This window comes from Montipora capricornis, chromosome 13 (assembly GCF_036669925.1).
Source record: "Montipora capricornis isolate CH-2021 chromosome 13, ASM3666992v2, whole genome shotgun sequence".
In the NCBI taxonomy this organism is placed as follows: Eukaryota; Metazoa; Cnidaria; class Anthozoa; order Scleractinia; family Acroporidae; genus Montipora; species Montipora capricornis.
Genome location: NC_090895.1, coordinates 32,441,179 through 32,450,097, shown reverse-complemented (window position 1 = coordinate 32,450,097; position 8,919 = coordinate 32,441,179). Strand labels below are relative to the sequence as shown.

At 39.7% G+C, this 8,919-nt stretch overlaps 1 pseudogene; it reads right to left on the bottom strand.

Moving 5' to 3' along the window:
• Positions 1-6,693: 6,693 nt before the first annotated feature.
• Positions 6,694-8,919, bottom strand: part of LOC138028841 (E3 ubiquitin-protein ligase RNF144B-like) — a 4,140-nt pseudogene continuing 1,914 nt past the window's right edge.

Below are 8,919 nucleotides of genomic sequence, written 5' to 3'. Positions count from 1 at the left end.
TTTGACAGCACAGCATACAATGAAAAATAAATTTTGCTTTCAAGACAGCATACCACACTTGAACCTGAAATATCCATGACTATATACAAACAGGACCTTGAACCCTGTGCGAGTTCGTCTTATTTTTATTCCATCGATCAGTTGTAAGCTTTTTTCGTTAAATGCTTTTATGAAACTGCGTTTACATTCTAGCCGATAATGCTCTATTTATAGAGTTTTGCACCGCACAAGTTCGGGAAAGTAAGAGACAAAAAGTGTCGCCTGGGTGCTATTATAAATCCATCATGTAATGATAAAGCCATTTCGAAAAATGGTGATTTCTTTACCGTACACGATAAAAGCACAATTTTTACGTACGTCGACGCATTTCCTTTAAAGAAATGAGCTACGTTTTGCGATCATTTTGCGTCTATTTTAGTAAGTGGAATGATTCTTAAAATTGCTTTTTTCATGACTCTCCAGTCTGGCTATCTTCGCGTGTTATGTTCTGCGCATGTATTGAACAATTCTCTGCCCGGGGCAACATGTGCTGCTAACATAAAGCCTTTGAATGGAACAATTGGTGTTAAGGCCCATGTAATATGAATGAAACCAATCTTGGAATTTATACAGAATTTTCAACAATTGCTTCAGGAGTCGAACCTGGTTACGGTGTGTTTCAAACGCAACAAAACCATTTTCTCTCATTTCTCAAATGCGCGAGATAACAGCGCAAAAATAAGACGTTTTAAGCCTTTTCCTGCAATTAGCCAAAAAGATACAAGTAGGTGCTGTTTCTAAGCAAGAAACCATGGATATCAAAATAACTTTGTAAAAATTCTTTTTCGTCAAATCAATTCTTCGCCTAACAGAGACAGGACAACACAATTACTATTCGGATGTTAAAAAACTGTCATACATTTTAAGGCTTCTTATTGCAGATAATTCTAGAAGGAATATGCCAAAACCCTAATCCCAAGATTGGACTAGTTAGTATGCTCGTGTGTAGTGGCTTCAAACTTTAATTAATCAGGCATCAAAAGCACGAACGAAATCCTCGTTAGTAGGATCAGCCCGTTGTTGATACGCGGAACATTTTTCAATTTTCTTCGATTTTCAATGTTTTTATCAATGGTTGTGCACCATCAACACTTTCGGAATTAAGTTGTCTCTTAGCAAAACACGTGCGAATGAGATAAGACCATTGTGACACACAAGTTTTATGACTCTTCTCTCGGCACACTTTTGCCCCTAATCGAGACATGTTCAGGCCGCCTCACAAATGTTGAAGGCAGGTGAAATGAAAGCCATGTTTCGTCAATAGAGATGGCTTTAAAAGTTGGTTTGGCATTCGTTATTTGGTTTCTCTTTGTGGCAGAAATCGTTCGGTATTATTCTTGTGTTTTCTTTACAATACGCTTATCGCCATCAAATGCATGAAAAATAAATGCCTTAATATGCGCGCGACTTCAATATGGCGGATTTACCCGGTGGTGGCCAACTTAATATAAGCCGCGCTTTCGTAACCCAGTAAAAAAAGGTTATTTAGCGATTACCGATGAGACATCGCCTTCCCACACACTATGCGGCTTACACCGTAAATTAAAACCGGCTCAAATGTTTTGTGTTGTGGACTTGAGAAGAATTGAATTCATCGTGCCACAAGCTCACGCATGCTTGTTGCATGTTGTCATGTAACCTTTGCTTCAATCATTTTTCCCGTTTCCATCGATCGTAAAAAAAATTAACATATTGTAAAGAAAAGAGGTTAAAGGACTATTAATTACTAAGAGAAGTCATTGATGAATTGAAAGGAAAGACAAATGTGTATTGAGTTACGACGGAAGTTTACCTACAAACAAGTTGTATGGCTGAAAGTTTGACTGAATAAACAGCTTAAAAAATTGGTAACAACCAAGATAGTATGCAGGGGTTCTGCAAACACTTTGACGCATAATAAATTGAAGACCCTAGTTACTAATCAAATTCGATTTCGAAGGATACTATTGTTTTTGTAAATATCCTGCAATTGTAAGCTTTAAATAAAAGATCACTGTGTTTTCATTAACCGCCCTGTAATAGGTAACGCTAATAACCTACCGCCGGGTAGAAATCTTTAATCAAAAAGTAGTTATCAGATATATACGAAAGTGGTGAAAATTATGCTTACAGCCCTTGCGTAAGAAAAGTAAAAAAAATAAACCATGAATTGTGATTCAGTTATTACTTACTAGTAAATTTTACCTTGCGCAGTTTTAAATCAGGTCAATTTACAGGAGGTACATGTATTTTATAAAGAATTGTCTTTAAATACTCCGGCAGTGATTCACGAAAACTGAAATGAACGGCAAGGAGACTACGCAGCAGATGTAAGAGGCGAAGAAAGAACCGAGCGCTCTTCATGTTTCAATCGTGTTCAATCCAAAGTATCATAAACACACTGATAAAGAGAACAGGAAACTGCTGCTCATAAATTAGCCTTCATTTGAATTGTAACTTGGAAATTTTGACCACATTGTACATTCCATAAGCGTTCATTTGAGTGGTCAATCTTCGCCATTTGATCCAGTCCCGTCCAACACTTGCTATATATAGTAAGGGAAAAGGCAATCTCCTTTACAGTGCCATAGCCTATTCCAAGTGTTCTTCACCGCTTCGTATTTATCTTATCAGAGCAGGCTTTTTACAGCATAACTGACAAGGTCGACATTACTCAAAATCACCGTCAAATTAATTGATCATCTTGAGTCTTACAAATGAGCAATTACAATTTACAAAAGCGTTTTTGACTCCAACAGGCCTGATTTTTCCATAGTTTCTTTCAAAAGGAAATACCATCCACGGTTTTGCAGTTAGCTCATTCGCGTTCCCAGATCCCATCATTTCTCTTAACCTGCAGGGCCTTCCGTCGACTCGAACCAAAAACCGGGCGATTTCGCACTCTCTGTATCTGTCTCCATTATACTTTTCACGGTAGCTCTGATTTAGAGCCAACTCACTCTTGACTACAGCAGCATCCAGATGGCTTGATAGCCACGGGTAAGAAGTTCAAAAGCTACTGTCTCCTTAGTTTCCCAAAAAAATCCATACCAGATGTCATAACATTATTTCACAGAAATATCATGCTCGTGAAAGACAAGTTGAACATAATTATACAAATACCTTGATATAAGTAAATTATGTTCCCACGTTTCTCTAAAAAAATAACGGGTTTTAGACATATTTTTCTTTAGAAAGGGTTATTTTCAAACCTATTTGTATTTATTTTGTGTTTGAGGCCGGACTTACTTTCCTTAACTTTTTCAAGGTGGCTGTTTTACATTAAATGGTGTATAACCTCTATTTACAATTCTCATACAGACCTAGACGTGTTCATATTTCAAAGTGTAAACTAGCTTAGAAGCTGAAAATTAAAAAGCTGTATCTCATATATAAAATCTCTCTTGTACACTACTGACAACACAAAAGTGACACCAAATTGGCATTAATGCAATGATGATTAGTATGCTGACAGCACACCAACACTGTGCGCGTAAAGATATGTGCATTCAAATTGGATTTTAAACTGAAAAACTGGGAGCACGCTTCCAGTTGTTCAAGAAAGGTTTTTTTTCTCGGTGTATTTGTGCTTTTGTGGTGCAGTTCAAAATGTCACTAGGTAACATCACCATGGGGTTGAATCGCATGTAGTTATTCTTTCAGTTTTATATCTGGATCCCGGATCGAAAGAAGTTGGGTAGTACGGAAATTTTGTTGTATCGGAATAAAGTATTACTCTTGGAAGGGAGATTAGAGATCCCACATTCCGCGGGTCAGCCCTTCGTAAGAATAAATCAAGGGATTGTTATTTGTGAAAAATATTTTTATATCGCTCGTTGGAGCATCGCCTAATGGTATGAATAACAACAATTTAGCGATGGAATGAGATTTCGTGAGCAAAGAGGGTCATACTTAAAAGCATTTTATCTTGTTAAAATTCAAGAATTTCTTACCTCTTTACTGAAGAATCACGGGACGGCACAGAAAGACCTCAGAAAATGCCAAGACATTGATTGTCACCATGCAAAGAGGACGACAAAGACGACGCGGTTATCGTTTGGCGGAGGAACCCGACAACTTTCCGACATCTCTATAGCTACAATGGTTTCCTATGCTATTTATATGGATGCTCACCGGTAAATAGCATAGCATTGCTTTATCATTAGCCTGCGGGCGGGTTACTCCACGATGCTCTTGATAATAAAGTCAATCCCCTGTTTCCAGGGATGGCGCAGTTATGAGAGCACTCGCCTCCCACCAGTGTGGCCCGGCTTCAATTCCCAGATCCGGCGTCATATGTGGGTTGAGTTTGTTGGTTCTCTACTCTTCACAGAGAGGGTTTTTCTCCGGGTACTCCGGTTTTCCCTAGAACCGATATTTGAAACCCTAACCCTAAAACCGCTATTTGATTTGATTTGTGTTGATTTGTTGATTTCAGCTTACAGTGTCCCCAATTAGTGCTCCAGCTCTACAAGTTTCTTACAGTTTTTAAGGTTGACAAATAGCTAACCCTTGGAACGTCTGCTTTTTCATAGTCTACGCGTCAGTCACAGGAAAAACTTCTCGGAGGAGAGAAGAGAACCAACAAACTCAACCCACATATGACGCCGAGTCTGGGAATAGAAACCCAGGCCACATCACTCTCACCACTGCGCCATCCCTGCACCCAACTCGTGCGATAAAACCAGTTTTTCGACATTTTCTGGGGAATTTTTGTTGCGAACCCGGGCCACATCGGTGGGAGGCCAGTGCTCTCACCACTTCGCCATCCTTGCTCCTCACAAAGCAAATCCGAATACTTTTTCTTGATTTCTGCAAATTATGAAATGGTCTGCGGTTGGAGGTTACAATGGTCTTATTGGTTCTTGAAATGAGGCCCGTTTTAAACGTCGCATTTTACATGTGCCGAATCTAATGCAAATGAGTAAAAACAATAGATTTTTCTCGTTTACACTAGATTCGACACATGTGAAATGCAACGTTTAAAACGAGCCTGACTTTTAAAATATATGAGACTTTACAAAAAATAAACAGCGGGATGAAATGAAAGTGAGAAAGATCATCGTAGTAAAATGTACTAAACTCGGAAACAAAAAAATAGGAGTTTTTGTTATTTTATAATCTATAATAATATTTACCATTTTGTTACAAATTTAACAACACTAGCTTTAAACTTGTCATCATTGCGTGCCGAACGGACCTCAAGAGGCAAACTGTTCAGGTCCGTTCGGCATTAACGTTATGAAAATAGCCCCGAGGTCACATTCGCGCTAGAACCTTGCTTACTCGGCCAATATTTGGTTACCTCATTCCTAGCTCGTCACAGGTGTGACCGACTAAGCATTGCGTTGCTTGCCTCAGTGAAACCTTCACAGGATCCGCAGCTCAGCTCAAGAGCGCTCTGCAGTGCTCTTGAACTGTGCTAGGTAAACAGTTCATGAAAGCTGAACAATAAGGAGGAGGGTCGTAATTTGACAGCTTGATCGTTCGTAATTAAGTTTTGATTAAAGGTGTACCTTTGAATCATTTTTACTCGAATATGTTCAGGATCGCCCATTCCGTGGAAGCAAAGCAAGCTACCGATTCTTAACTTATCCACCGCCGATTAATTGCGCCACCTTCTTCGTCTCCACGGAAATTCATCGAAGGTTTTGCTCAAAACATTTCTTGTAATCCTGCTCAGGCGAATGTTCCAGGAACAGTTCGACGGTTAGACGAAAGAGGTTCGCCTTCCTCATCAGCAGAAACGATTGAAACTAATCTGGGAAACAGTTCATCCATTTTCAACGAACGCGCGATTCGAACCGAAGTGCAATGTGACCACGACGTTAAAAACTGATTGCTTGACTGACGTCACAAGCAAGCGTTTCGACTGAGAGACGGGGATGGTCGTCGTCTCGCTTAGGGGTGTAAATTTTGGATTTTGGTCTCGCTTAGGGTGTTCCGGGCAAAGCGCCAATATTTTAAGCCGCCAAGGTCTCGTTTAGGGTTCCGCGAAGAAACACAGAATTACGCGACGAGAAACAGAAGTCAAATTTTCTTTTTAACTTGTTTTTAGGGGTCAAAATTTGCTTAAGCCACGCCCAGATTGGTATCCTTTAGGGGTCACAAAAAGCTTGAGCCACGCCCAGATGGTCTCCTTTAGGGGTTAAATTCAAAATTTCCGACGAGCATCCCCGTCTGTTCCATATGGGAGTCCCCCCCCCCCCCCCCGGGCTTCTGTCATCTTCAGTTGATTAATGTACAAAGCGTTAAGTTGAATTTATAAGTAGTAAAAAGTGCTAATTATGCTAGCAACAACGCAGTGAACATAAAACGTGACAAAGTGAGAATTAAAAGGATAGTTTTAGATTTACGTGATGTAATTGTTGATTCAGAGAAGGTTGTTCTCTTTGAATATGAAAAGCCTCTTTTACCTTGAATTATTCAATTTAACACTTTGTACATTAATCAACTGAAGATGACAGAAGTTTCTGTCGAAACATGTCTTATCATTTTGTTGTTTTCTTTGAATAATGGAAACTGGGAAAAAAAATGGAAGGAATAATGAACAACTGAGATCCAACTATTTCGCGTCCACCTCCCGGATTCAGGATGTTTTTCTTCAAAAGTAATTTCCTATGAATCAACTACTCGATTAGGTCACTCAACTATTTTAGGTGTCCCAAACTTCTCACCGTTATTGTACTTTATTTATTTATTTACTTTTTTTTTCATGTTTTTTGTACAATTTATCACGAAAGTCATCTTAATTTTGTGAAAAAGTAATATTTGTGTAAGCTAAGAAAAAAATATCGGTTATCAGGCAACTTATATAAAGCAATCGGATCTCTGTGCCACACTGCTTTACAGTTTCTTTAGAATGGAACTCAGTCAAACTAGGTTAGTGTTGACTGCCTTTACATAAGAATGCATTTGCCCATTTTGTTCATTCCTTTTATCCCGGTCAAGTCGAGGTAAAGATCCCCTAAAACTTCTCGATTTTGAAGGAGAAGAGTCGCTTTTCTGTCATCGCTTATTTGTAATGTGGATAGATAGTTAGAAACAGCAGTGAACTGACGAATTTGCAGCGCCATCTCGTCCGTTTGTCCCTTCTCTTCGTCGTTGAAAAGCCAGCAGAATGGCGCCTTTACCTCATTTATATTTCTAGGAGAAATGAAGAATGTTACCAATGAGTACTTGAATTTCTGAGGATTCATGCAAATATTCTTTACGTAGATGATTATTCGTGCTTCTCATCTTAAATTAAAATTACAAGGGGAGGCAAACAATCCAAAGTTGCTATTGCTGTTACATCGTTACATGCTAAGCTTACAAAAACCCACAAGGAAGGATCTTTTCATAAAATCTCGGGCAAGCTAAAGCCACACAACTTTTCATTTTTATGGATGTGAAAATTAAATTAGTTGTGTCTTCAATTAACGTTTTTCGGACAAATTTCAAGAGCCAACCCTTTAAGGAGCAATGAAGGATATTCTGGCCGCCTTCGGCTGAGAATGTTGAATGTAGCCCCAGGGTGCTTTCCATTTCGCCAAACCGACCGATCAGAGATAAGTGGGAATACCGAAGGAAAATGGAACGCCATTTTCCGATGAAACCGGGCCAACCAATAGGAATGGCTCTTCTCACTCTTTATTCCTTTTCCGAATTCCCTAATCAGGGCAAAAAACCGGTTTGTCAAAGATGGAACGGCGAATTTCGGTCGGAATATTCCAACCGAAATAAGCGGACCACCTCCAGAGGTGATCCCGAATATTCCGGTCGGAAGAAACCGAAACGGACCTTTTCATTTCATTTCCGACCGAAATTTCCGGAATCTTTGGCATAATGAAAAGCACCCCCAGAAAAGAGACGCTCAATGAGATGTCAAAAGCAACCAATCAAAAGGAACCTGAAAGAGATATCTCACGCATGGTATCTTTCATTTCCTATAATCCCCAGTCCCTCTCTCTAAGACAGCCTGTTGATGCAATGCAGTTACATTATCATTCCAGAGAAGTCTTTACCTGTGAGGAAACGCTTGATGTGCTTGTTGACTCTCTGTTCCCAAGTCGGAGGAGCAAATGAAACAGAAAAATCTGTGGCATTCTCCACATTGCATTACATTGCAGTCCCCAGGCTCTTTAACAGCAAGAACTCTTCTTCGGTCCGTCGTCCTGCATTGCTTGCTGGGACACCGGACCGCTATGGCCTCAGTGAGCACCTCATGTAACTTCATGTTAGCGTCAGTGTCTGTGACGCCTCTATCAGGGGGACAGATGTGGTCTAAGAAGCCTTGAAAGCTCAGACGGTTTTTACAAGTAAAACAAAAGTTCCCTTCACACTTCGGACAAGAAAGAAGAGTTCTTGAAAAGTTTCTTGCTCGGATTGAATGAAAAAGAAAGAACATTCTTCATCGGGGCAGTTAACGCGTGAACTTCTGCGTACGGCGCGATTGACTGCAAGAGCTTTTAGATCGCCTTCAAGATCAATTTCCGCTCTTGGAGACACACATTGTTTAAATATATCTTGCAGAAGGCCAAAGTCAAATTGCGATCTACATTGATCCGATAAAGGACAACTCAACCCCTCCGCAAGTCCTGTCACTGCATTGTCATCTGTTATGCGTGACTTTAAACAAGCTGTCACGCAAGCTTTGCAAAAGATATGTTGACCACCATGACACGTGATTATCTACAGGAGAAGAAGAAAATCGAAGGCATCAGTATTGTTCAGGAGCTTACAAATTTCATTCGACACTCTAGTTGTTACTTAGCAACTTGACGATAAAACAAAACTTCCATTGAAACGTCTGTGAGCGAGTTTGTCACTAAAATTTCTCAGCCAAGTACATGAATGATACCCTTTGCGGACAATTGCATGCATTTTAAAGATCATTTGATCTGAAGTCCCATGATGCAA